Raw genomic sequence first — 12,556 nt, forward strand, 5'->3', positions numbered from 1 at the left:
TAGTTAGGTTTGATTACTTCTATATTCTTACTGAAAGCTTGGTACTGAACAACACCGCTCAGATATTCAGAAAATTCCTTGGACTTCCAGCTGAAACTTCTCCATGACATCTTTGTGCATCTTTGCTCTTGTGCCACTTTTTTTTTTTTTTGTAGCTTAAATAGCTCTTGTTCCTCTGAGCCATGCCCAGTTGACCAGCCTGTATGAGCTAACATAACCCTTTAGTGTAAAGAAAAACGGTGCTTTTAGGTTCTGCTGATACCCTCCTTACCTCTGATGGTGCTAGTAACATGTCACGCACCTGTTACAGAGTGAACTACTCTTTCTAGAACAAAATTGACAAGAATGGTTCACAATATTCTATAAACAGTCTCTTTCAGTACTTTGTTCAGCGGTAATAATTACTACATCCTTTTCCTCTCCTGGACATAACTTTCCTGATGCATGTTATGCTGTTGTTTGCCTTTCTTGGCATTCACTGTTATCTTTTTATAGATCTGAACACAATAATCAATACCCAGTGTTTCCATCTGAAAAGCTCCAGCCTTATTAGGGAAGATCTCTCAGTGTGTGGTTTTGTACTACTTAGCTTCGACCCTTTTACTTTATTCTAACCCTGAGCATCGCCACAGTTCTCCATACACCCCATTGTAATCCTCCTCTGCTGACAGCTCCTTTCAGCTTTGTGTCACCAGGAAACTTCATTGTAGCAGTCCTAACCTTTTCCCAAAGTAATTACCAAAATTATGCCTTCTGATTATAGACTACAAGATGTCCAAAGTAAGGTTTGTGCAACTTCTGGTTCATATTATACAGTTACAAACTTCCTTTCTGTCTGTCTCAGACAAAGGATTAGGTTGAAAGCAGAGGGCTAAATGCTTAAGTTGTTTTGTTTTGATGTTGACCTACAGTCATTGTATGAAACTGTAACAGTTCTGCATTTCTTCTTGTATCAGATTTAAGATTAATTGTGGTATAAGAAGCCTTTCACTTTCAATTTGCTGTTTCAGTTCCTTATAACTTCAAATACGTTTGTGAAATATAAACACACATTTGGGAATAGTGTATGTGCTGAGATGGGTGGTACCAGGGAGCGCTCCGGTTGCTAATTAGAACTGTGTAACTGTTACTTTGGCTTTTTGCCTCTATTCTTCTGCCCTGTACCTGAAGATGCTCCATGGCAGCTGGCGCCATGTGTTCCTTCCGCAGCCCTAGTGGAGCTTGCATGGAAACCAAAATCAAGATATGAGAAAGTGGGGAGATTCATGCATGGATGCTTTCTCTGACTGCATCCTTAAAGTCTTGTCACTAGTTACTTGTGTGTTGAATAGTAACACTGAATATTTGGAAACTCACAATATAGTTATTTTCGAAATGGTAAGATCTAATAATTCACTGAACTATAGTTTTTTATATATATTTTTTTAAGCCAGGTAAGAAAAAATATTAGTGATGGGTTTTAACAAATCTGTCTTGAAGGGAGCTTAGTTTTGTACTCCATCTTACAGGAAGATTGCTAAACTAAGATAATGTCAGTCAGTTCTCTCATGGCAGTTTCTATGTATGTGATCTGGATTTAGAGATAGGGTTGAAAAGTTCTGTGACACGTTATGCTGAAAAGTCATTTTGGATATGAGGAGCCGTTTCAGCAGTTGTTATAAGACCTGTGAATTTATTTTATGAATGAATACCACAAGTGAAATCTTAGTGTGGTAGGTGTAAGCTGCATACCTTTCCCTTTCCACACGTGTCAGATACAATACAGCTGACTCTGGATATTATTGGCTGGCTTTAGAGGACTTTCTTTCAGAAAAACATATGGAGTCATTTATGTGAGATACTAAAGTATCTTTCTGTCATTTAAAAATGGGATATACTTTTAATTGTTGACCTCTGCTGCCTCTAATTTTTTTTCTGTCCACTAAAGCAAATGAACTGTCATGATGAGGATAGATGTTTCTACCTTGTAAAACCCGTAAGAGCTGATCAATTAGGCAAAAGGAGGACTACACATCTGCGAGGGAAACTTTGTGTAGAGCTTTAAATGCATGGGTGGTCTTTTTTCACGCTTGGAGTTTTTGAAGGTTGGCAAATGAATGTGTTACCGCAAAGAAAAGCTTTCTGATGTTTTCTTGTGCCGGACATAGGCAGTGTTTGGCCTTGTGTTTGGAGACAGAGGGAGAACTAGTTTGAGTTTCATGTTGGGCAAAAAAACCCTGCTAAAGAGACTTGCAAACAAGTTTTGTTGAAGATTGGCCTAGTTGCCCTGATCAGGATGTGTAGCCCTGGAGTGGCTACATCATCTCTTGTTCTTCCTGCTGAATTAGGCAGTTGGTAACGTGGCAGATAGGATGTTTGAAAAGTAACATCTGCTGTTTGAAAACCTTCTAAAATGCCTTAAGTACACTGTTTCTGCTTTCTTACGGCATTTGTTTCTATCTGTTAAACAACAAAAAGTTTGTCCAGATGCTGACAAGTGCTCTAAGTGGTTTTGAAGTATTCACGAGATCTGCTCAGTATTGCCAAAACTGAGTTGCAGGTCTGCCTGTTCAAGTGCTCCCGCTCCCAGTCCTAAAGAGGTGGTTAGACCATCTTACAGTACCCTACCTGATGCAGTGAATTTTGTTAGGAACTTAGCTTGGACCATTCTGAAAGAAGTGGTAGTTTACATGAGCAATCACTGTTCCTAACGTGATAATGGATATGTAGGAAAGTGAATGTCAGGCAAACATTTTGTGGAAGATATGGGATTCGGGAAGCAACTTTTTAGTTGTTCAGAGTCTGATTGCAGTGGGACCTGTGCATATATCAGTGTGATGGATGATGCTTTGTTTAACCTCTGGAAACCTAGTCCTTGTTTACCAAGAGTGAACAAATTCCTACTTCATTTCTCTTCTGCTCCCACTCACTGATTCCAACGGGAGGGGATTCAGGTTTATTTATGGACTGATACTCTGCGTTTTTTACTGTTGGTGTCTCTGTGTTCTTCTGCTGCAGTGAAGCAGAGCCCTATGTCCAGCACGCACTATAAGAGTCTGATGGGCGTACAGAAGAACTCCCCAAAACGGGGAGAAGCTAGCATGTATTTATAGCAAAGTCTTTTATTCTCTTGGTTGTTCTTCTCAGCTGTTGTTGCATATTGATGGCCCTTGAGGATCTGCCTTGAATAGAATGGGTGGCTCAAGGTGGAATAGGAATAGGAGGAGGGATCCTACTCTAGTCATCTTCCCTAACTTTTTTGGGGTTTTGCTGACACTTTTGGGTAAATTATTTCCATCTAAAATGGTTTAATACACAGTTGCCTGTAAAGCAATGCAGGAGCAGCCAGCCACTTTGCATCTGAAATTCCTGGTTTTATTATAGCCTGTAACTTAAATGACTAAGAAAACTGTGAAAAATGGCACTGTGTCATCCTTCAAACTATGTTACTCTAAACTGCATTGAAGAAGAATTGCAGTAACTTCCGGGATACTTCTCAAAGCAGAGTAAAAACATTACAGTTCCTTGCCCATAAAACAGGCTGACAGTCTTGCAGGTCAGTACACCCCTGGTGAAGAACTCATCTTCTTACATCTTCCTCATACCTTATGACAACTGGCTTAAGGATTAATATGGAAAGTGGTAACTGGTAACAGTTACTCTTCCAACTCTTCCCTCAGCTAAGTTGGGAAAAACAGTGAAGAGCCCCCCCAGTACTGGTTTTAGTTTGTTCTGGATACTGACTGCCTTTCCATGGTTGTAAATTCTATTTTACTAGAATAAAGAATATCTTTATCATATCATGGCCATAGTCTGCAATTCCAACCTTCGTGAGCAGCTCTTACGGTTTAAATGTATAACTCGTTCAGTTAAAGGGAACGATGTAAAGTGGTTGAGTTTTGGCAATTATCAACTCCTTGTCCTAAGAAAGAGCTTGTGGTCCCAAAGAAATCCTTCTTCCTCACATCAAATAGTTCTCCCTCACATCAGATAGCACTCTTCATGCAAAATACTTGAAAGGTTTCCATTTCTATATTCACGATACAGACAAATTAACACTTAAAATTATTATATGTGGAGTTGCTCATATTTGCAGAAAATGGTACTCCGGGAGGTAATGAGAGCACAGTGAAGACATGGTCCTCATTGTAACAACCTTTAAAGTGTATGAGCATATTCAACCTCTGTTTCTTTATTCCTGCCTCTCCATGTGCCAGGACAAGGCTTTAAGCAGCAGTGAGCCTGCATCTGAAGTGATGCTTATGCCTAACAGGTGAAGGCCTCCTCTTCTGAAACAGGATTTCTTCTCTTTTTGAAGGTTATTTCTTTGTAATCAGCTTTGTTTGTTTTGAGTGACATGTTTAGTCCAGAGAATGAGGGTGGAAGGATGCTTTGAGTGCGGTTCATTACCTTTACTGCTTTTTCTCTGGAAGAGATGACTGCTCATTGTACTGTGTTAAGCCAGCAGAAAGCTTTTTTCTTTTTTTGTGATTAGTGTGCTGGTTAGTGTTGTTTGTGAAGTAGGTCAAAGGGGTTTGAAGATATACAAAAAGATGAGAGGCATATGTTGGGTTTTTCATAGTTAGGCGATTAAGTAATGGTGTTACAATAGCAACAGAAATGAAACAAACTGTGCCACATGCTAGAATCTGCAGGCTGAGGGATTTCATGCATATAATTGAAGCCCTTGTTGTGGATTAGAGTAATTTGCCTAAAACATAGGGATTGTATAATAATGAAAGATATTACTTCAGTTATATGTTTCCCAGGAGGAAGAATTTGAATCCTTTATTTAGGGAATACCTATTTTAGTAACAGTGCAGTCCAGCATTTCTATTCAGAGAATGGGCGATGGGCGGTTGAATTGGCCGCTGTAAGAGAGCCCTTGGAGATGCAGAAGAGGTGCCAGGAGGTCAAGCAGTGGAGAACGTGGTTCTGGTGGCAACAGCAGGTCCTCTCAGGAGGCAAGAATACATCTCATTATACAGCTCGTTATACAGTCCCAGCCAGTTCCGGAGGTGGGCCCTGTGCCTACTGGAGGTGACTTGGGTCATCAGCATGTCAGAGAGAAGTGTTTCCTTCCGCCACCCTTCCTCTCCTGCCTATGCGCTTTGCTTACATGAGTAGTTGTGCTCACAGGGGCAGGATTACTTTGAGGTCTGTGGCTTTGGGTATCTTGTGGCCGCAACTCCTCCAGAAGTACAGGCACTTGGGAAGTGTGTGAGTGTTTTTAGCAATTGGAAATGTTTGGGAATAGCTATAAAACAGACACTTTATGTCTGGAGGGATAGAAAAGGATATAGTACGTAATATGAGGGACAGAGAGGAAAAAGAAACCTTCACAGTTGTCCCAGATTAGTACATCCCTTCTTGTTCTGGCTTGAAGAGATGAAAAATGTGGCATTTCTACAGAAGGACTGATGAAGCTGACTATTGTGGAAAGAGGGCTAGTGTTTGGTTTTTTTTATTAGATAACAGTTTTGACTGGGAAAAAAAATGTTGGAAAATAAAAATTGCTAGTTGAGGTGACAAGTTTGTGACAGCATTGTTTCTTACTAGCTCTGGAGATGTGCTCAATATTCATCATCTTTAATGTCATGGAGATCCTGTTTTAATTGCTCTTCATCTTGTAGGTAACCCCCTTATTTAGTATTTTTTATTTAGTCAGTAGGGTACTACACTGAACAGTATTTTATGGCTTGCTCTCATGAAGTATGTGCACATCTCAGTAAGATTTATGCTGATCTTCCTCATCTTGCAAAACTGCCAGTGGTAAATAAGCACTTTCTCTCTCAGGTAGTCTTTAATCGTTCTTGCTTGTGTATTTGATTAGAGAAGACTCCCTTTTTGCATATGTCAGATGTTAATTCCAGAATACCTACGGCATAAGACACATGTTTGATGTGGAAAATACTGGATAAAATGGCCAAAGCTCTTTTAGTTTCTAAGCAGCTGTAAATAAGACCTTGCAATAGGAGGTGAATGCCAACCTGGGTAATGGTCAGAGCAAGCAGCGTGCCCACAGCTGCCCTTGTGCAAGGCCCTGTGTCCACCTCGTGTTTCCGTCTGTCCAGGTCTGTGACCCTGTTCATACACAGGGCCTCATCTGCAGTGCTGTGACACCACGAAGAGCACCGAGATGCCCATGCCGGTGAGGGCAGATATCCCCAGGCATGGGACTGGGGCAGCATGCACGTGTCCCTGAGCAGCGCAGTGGCACACCATGGTGCTCTGTGGCTCTGGATAGCGTCCCAGTCCACACGCCAGCCCACCATCGGTGTGGTACACCGCTTGTTCCCAGGTGCGGCTCTGCTGTCATACACCACCTTCTGTGCGGAACAGAGGTGTCCACTGTTGCATGCTTTCATGTTGTCATCAGTCATATTTTGGTGAAATCTAGACGTGAATACATTTAAGTGTTTCCTTGCTTCCCACCAGCTTTATGGCCAGCTCTAATGATGTTCATCATTTATTATGAGAAGGACTTGTCAGCATGAGGGTGGTTCAACAGATGCAGCAAAGAAATGCTATTTTGAAGAAAGGACTTCTAATGGAAACGGAATGTGAAAAAGAACTACTGGAGACCTTTGGAAAAAAAGTGTTTTTCTTGTTTCTGGTACTAGCAGAATGTCATGATTTAAAGCTGTGCCAGCAGATCAGTGAGGAAGAAGGAACTGGTGCTTGCAGAGGTGTATGTTAACATTTGGACAGATCGAGATTTTAAATTGTTAGTTGAGATTTGCTTGATTTGTATTTATGAGTAATCCAAAATATAAAATCTGTGATAGTCAAAATACAAAGGGGGAATGGAAAGAGCTGAGAATCTTCTTAAAATTCTCTGGGCATTGTCTGTGTTGTTTGTGTTGAAAGGGCAGAAGTTGAGTGTAGTTTTTGCCTTATTTTAACACCTAAGCCAAGATGAAGGCAAGGAAGTGCTGATGCACATCTGTGTACATCTGTCTGTGTCACCATAACAGCTTAAGAAACTGCTTCTACTTATGGGAAAAAGGGAGAAAAAAATCTACAGGATACTCAAAAAAAATAAATATAACAAAGTTATTTGGGATTTAAAACATTGTAGCCGTTTTGACTGTGTCTAGGGAAACATTTCCTCTAGAAATTGAAGAATTGAAGGTTTTTCAAAGACCTTGAAATTCTGCAGGAAACTATTTCTTTTATATGGAGGAAAAAGGGCATTTCCAGTCTATATCAGGAATGCCAACAGTGTTTTCCTACAAAACATGATGTCTGTATGATGACCAAAAATGATAACAGATTTTAATGACAGTCATGTTTTGACTTCTGTTGCTGTAGACTTCATTTTTTTTTTAATGTAGACATGCTGTTTCACTTCAGAAATATTTAATAACAGTGACTAACTTAAGGTCTAGTTCAATGGCAATTGATGAAATAGCAGCTTTAAATTATAATTTGCCAGAGATAAGATGCTGGGGTCCCTTTAGAATCAGTTGGTACCTGCTGTATTTTTGATTAAAATATCTGATGCTAAATATTGTGTCTGTGACCAACCAGAAATCAGTCCTAATTCATAGGTTAAAGACAGAATTTTTAAAGACTAATTCTGAAAATGAGTTGGACGAGTAATACTTGTAAACTCTATTTAGTGTGCGGCATTGTCCAGCTTGTTTTTTCTTATCCATTAGCATTGCTGGTATCAAGCGTAGTAACTGAAGGAGTAAAACTTGCTTTGGTTTACACAGATATTTTTATATATTTCAGTATTTTTAATTTTAGCGTAAGCAGTAAGAAGTAGTATAATGTTTGCTATCTAGATTTAGAATCCTTGCAAATATTAATGTACATAAAATTGCTCAGTTGTGAAGGTCAGTATTCAAGGTTAAGCTTGCTTTATATATAATGTTCTTTCTCTAATATATTGGCATGCGCTTCAGGCTGGTGCCGTAGTGAGAAGGAATAATTTGCTCTGATGCAAGTAAACAAAAACAATTAGAAGACATTTATCTCCGTACATAGTGTAATTTTGAACAGCCACATTTTTTAGAAGGAAAAATATATTGGAGAGAATACCAGGAAAATAAAAGCTGCTAAATTGATTTGAGGGCTGGAAAAAAAATGTTGCAATACGAACTCAGTAAGTATTGGTTTAGCATAAAGAAGACTGGGATATAACTTGGTTACATTGGTCAAGTACCTTTGCTGGGCAAAAATACTGAGAAAATTACAGTACACGAGAAACTTATAACAGGAAGCAATAGCTGGAAGCTGAAATCAGATAAATTTTTATTGAATGTAGCAATGATAATCTCATTACGTGGAGAAATCTGGGGTCAGCCCTAAGAGATGTACAGAGAAAAACCTGCCACAGAGCATCTGGCTGCAACAAAGTATCAGTAGCAAGTTTTTTGAAAATCACATTTTGAGAATCATTCTGGCTTTCCTGTGCTGTTTGTGTAGAAGCCATGGAGAAAAAGGGAGAAAAAAAAACAAAACACAAAACAAAAAATGTAATGAAGGGAGGAGAAAATGTTCTGGGAAGTTATCAAAAATGTAGGACAAAAACATTTCTTGTGGCAAGGGCTCAGATGTGTCTTTTCTGGAAAAAAAGTGGAAACATTTTGCTGACTTCTTTGGTGAATGCCAGGGTTGAAATACTCAACACTTCAAAAACAAGTCTTTAAAAAAATAATAATAATAATAATCACGGCACTTTAGTTTTGAAATAAAACTGGCTGCAACAGTCTTTGTCAAAATCGACTTGAGCTGCTTTGAGCAGTATCAAATTCTTTGGTTCTGCCTTCAAAAGTGGCAGCTCTCACTGAGGGTGGGCAAGTAAATACTCCGTAAGTACTCCACTACAGGGGAGAGCTGGGCAGTAATTGAGGGGTAAACTTCTCTAACCTGTTGTACAGGACGATGATATAAGGATAATTTCTTCTGGCATCTGGAAGGGGAGCAAAGGGAAATTCTTTTCGCTTTCAGGAAGGAATCTGAACTTTATGCGGCATTTTCTGCTGTGTGCTCATTTTACATACTTTGCCCAAGGGTTAAACGTTTTGTGCTTGAGCTGGATATTTGTCCCTTTACAAAATACAGGAGCTGTGAGGCTTGGTATTACTAAACAACTGTGGATAATAGCTTACTCATGACACAGCCTTGAACAAGTAGCTTGTGTGCAAGCCAAGGAGAGAGGAGCACTCCTGGGCTCTAGCAAACTTTCAGTCGCCAGCAGACCTACAAAGTTTTGCTGAAAATGAATTCCCCATGAACTGTCCAAACACGACGTGTGAGTTTTCATTTTGCTAAGTAAATTTATGCAACAAGAATAGTTTCCCATCTGTTTTTTTCTCCCACATGGTTCCCCCCCCCCCAAGATCATCCTCCCTTTTGACAGCAAGGGAGGAAGAAAGTTTGCAGACAAAATATGATTCGGGAGGGTGCCTGGGCACGGGCAAAGAAGATGCTTCACAGAGACAAGGTCTGGAAGAGCCAGTTGCGTTTTGCAGATATCAGCAGAGAGAGGAAGCAGGCTGAGGAGGAGGCAGTGGGAGCCAGGGAGGCTGGCAGAGGCTCTGCAGAGCGCAGCCAGCAGGCGAGGGCTGCCTTCGGGCTCCACGAGTGAGCCAGGTCTCGCGGCTGACAGCGGGAGTGCAGCAGGCCCATCCGAGAAGCAGAGCCAAAGACCAGTTAAACAATCATAGCTGCTCCTGGGAAATCTTCAGATGTGCCAGGAGAAGGCTTTGATGCTCATGCTTTTCTTGGAGCTCTGTGTTGGGCTTTTCGTAGAACACAGCGAGAGGTTTAGCGTTGGATTGAATTTGGAGTTTGACCTCCTGGGAAGGTGAAGTTGGAAAACAGCAAGCGAAGTGCATGAATTCCTGTAGTTTAAGAGCAGATGTCCAGCTAATATCATATACTTCCCCAAAACACGTAATCTTTCCAAACAATTCTAAAAGAGTACCAAATATCAACATCAGTATTAGTACCATATTTCTGTATTGGTCTTGCGATGCTTGGGCTCCATTCACATGGATGGCAGTCAGTCTTCTCTCGTAATGGTAGCTGAGCCTTTTGTACTACTCTTCTTAATGTTTTCAACAACAGGACTGTAAATGTTGAGTGATGATTCTTTCCTTACTGTAAAATTGCAGGAAAAGTAGGAGATTAGTCCTCTGTAATAGGGGAATAAACCCAGCTGCTCTTCCTCTCTGTTACAGTTGGTCCTAGGCTTTCACATGTCAGGAGTACCACGCACAGCATTACCTGTGTGAGCTGCACGCTGGTAATCTGTTCCAAGATAAACCAGAAAAGTGCTTTTTGCTTGGGCTTACCATCAGCATGTCACTAAGCAAGCTAATTTTATATATGGAATGGTTTTAGAAAAACAAACATACTCATTCTTGTATGCATGCAGTTTAGTCAGATGTGGTAGGTAACAATTTGGAAAGAAGTATTTTTGTCATTTGAAACTGTGTGACCTGAGGCATGGAAACGATTTTATAAACTTTGAGATGTCAGTTGCTTCTCACAGAGGCACCTCAAAACAAATGCTGTCATGTCTCTTCCCTATTTTACATGGAAGTTATTTATGTTCTGTAGAACAGGGCTTGACACTCTGATTTGAGTGTGCGTGCTGAGCTTACAGAAAGCATGAAGTAGTTTCTCAGGTTTTAAATCTGTTTATTCTGAAACCAACGTTTGCTATTTTGGAGAAAAATTAATACCTTAAAATTAATATCAGGCTTACAATGGCTGATAGGCATTATTATATTGTCATGTGGTTTGATTACTTCATTGTGGATTTGGTGCTGTATTTACAACTTCATAGAGGATTCACAGGTCACAAGCTGCACATCCCCACCCTTTCAATAACACAGCCTTTCATTCCCATATGCTGGTCAGCCTATTAGATCTCCAGCTTTATTAATCAACAGACAGTTCTCTCTATAAATCTGGAGGAAAGGCATAAATGCTTACATTTAAATAATGGGGTATTACAAATGGGACTGGATTCACTTACTTTTATTGGATGGTGTAGAGACAGCAAAAGAAGCTAATGGGTTCAAGCTGTGCAAAGGAAAGTATTCACGTGGACAGTGTTGCAAGGCTTGTTGCTCTTACCCTGGGTGCTTGCTGAATTCTGAACTTCTGTCTTGTCTCTTGTTTTTGAACAAATATTTCTGGAAAGAAAGGTGGATCAGATACAAACAAATATTTCAATAAATTTTGGTTAGACATCAGAAAGGAGAATAAGGTGGTTTTTATAAGAAGAGAGTAGTCATGGCTCCTGTGAAATGCAGAACAGCCTGAGACACCTCTGTATGTGGAAGAGGATGCAACGTGCTAACACCTATCAGTCAGGGTAGCCACCCACAAAGAGACTGGGGGAAGAGTCCATTGTGATCTGTTAATGAACTAATCAGTGTCTGAAAATACCCTAAGTAGGTATTTTATCTGTATTGACTGGCTTGACTGGATCAGCATCTAGTATCCCCCCCCACAAGCTACTGCTGTCCCTCATTGGCAATAACGGTGTGTCTCCAATTTAATGTGTTTTAGCGAGAGTATTCCATCTTCCTCCCATGTGCTGTGTGCAATACTGCTGTGGGTTTTTGTGAATGTTCAAGATTTTGCACCTTTCAGTGCACGTGCTCGCAGCCCTGGTGGACAACTCTGCTCCTTGATGTCTTGTAACAGTGGTACTCTGTCCCAGGCTTCCTGGGTGAGCAGTGATGCTCTGTGCTCGTGATCGTGGCAGGTTTTGGAGGGGAAGTTTGGATGGTCATTTACACCTTCAATCCTGCAGGTCAGTTCCAGCCTGTAGGTTTGCATATGAGACATTCTCCAAGTGAAAATTGGACAGTTGACGCCAGGGTTATGCTTCCAGAGAAACCCAAATAGTCACAAATGACAGCAGAAAGAAGCTACTGACTACTTCTGTGTTGTTGCATCAGAACTTTCTGTGTATCGATCTCTGCATATCAACTGTGAAATGATATTTGAAAATACTAGGCAAAACATAACTCTTAATTACATGCATTTTTCAAGTTTCCTGATTTATTTGAGTGGCCTTTATTTTACCAGGAACAAACTGAACTGTAATCTATCCTTTTCTGAAGAAAAGTCGTTGCAAAGAGGCACCTGGGAACAAATTAGCTGTATGCTCAAGACTTTGAGGAAAAACAACTACATCTGAAATTCAGAACATATGAATTAGTATAACAGCATGACTACGGCACATACCCCTGCACTACTGCAATGTGGTCACATTCCATGTTTCTTTTGCACACAATTTTTTTGAAAAACTTGGATTGTGCTTTTTCTGTCCCGTGATGCTGTCATTCAACAAAAATGAGATCACATAGTTAATTTTTTAGTATTTTAAAAAACAAAACAAAAACGCAAACCCCGTAACAAAACTTCTGTTAATTGAATTCAGATGTCTTGGTTGGAGGACATTCAATTAAACACAAAAATAGGATACTCTTTGGTTCAACAAAAAGTGGTTTTTAATTTTAATTTCTTTTGTTTCTTACTGTATGATTATGGTTTTTTACATGTACTGTAAACCCTCTGGATAGCACAATATCACACTGTT

The 12,556-nt window shown here is 40.1% G+C and overlaps 1 protein-coding gene and 1 long non-coding RNA gene across 3 annotated transcripts in view; both read left to right on the forward strand.

The window, feature by feature from the left end:
* LOC308193379 overlaps positions 1-8,647 on the forward strand; it is a 31,061-nt gene extending 22,414 nt beyond the window's left edge. The window contains exons 1-2 of the long non-coding RNA XR_013949585.1: positions 1-6,280; positions 6,418-8,647. The exon at positions 1-6,280 is cut by the window's left edge and continues 22,414 nt beyond it. This is a non-coding gene — a long non-coding RNA (uncharacterized lncRNA). The remainder of the gene's footprint in view (positions 6,281-6,417) is intronic.
* Positions 1-12,556, forward strand: part of UST (uronyl 2-sulfotransferase) — a gene marked incomplete at its 3' end in the record, with an annotated part of 164,199 nt that overhangs the window by 24,872 nt on the left and 126,771 nt on the right. The gene's annotated exons all lie outside the window — the stretch shown is intronic.

This window comes from Anser brachyrhynchus, assembly GCF_964034855.1.
Source record: "Anser brachyrhynchus genome assembly, chromosome: 3".
Lineage (NCBI taxonomy): Eukaryota > Metazoa > Chordata > Aves > Anseriformes > Anatidae > Anser > Anser brachyrhynchus.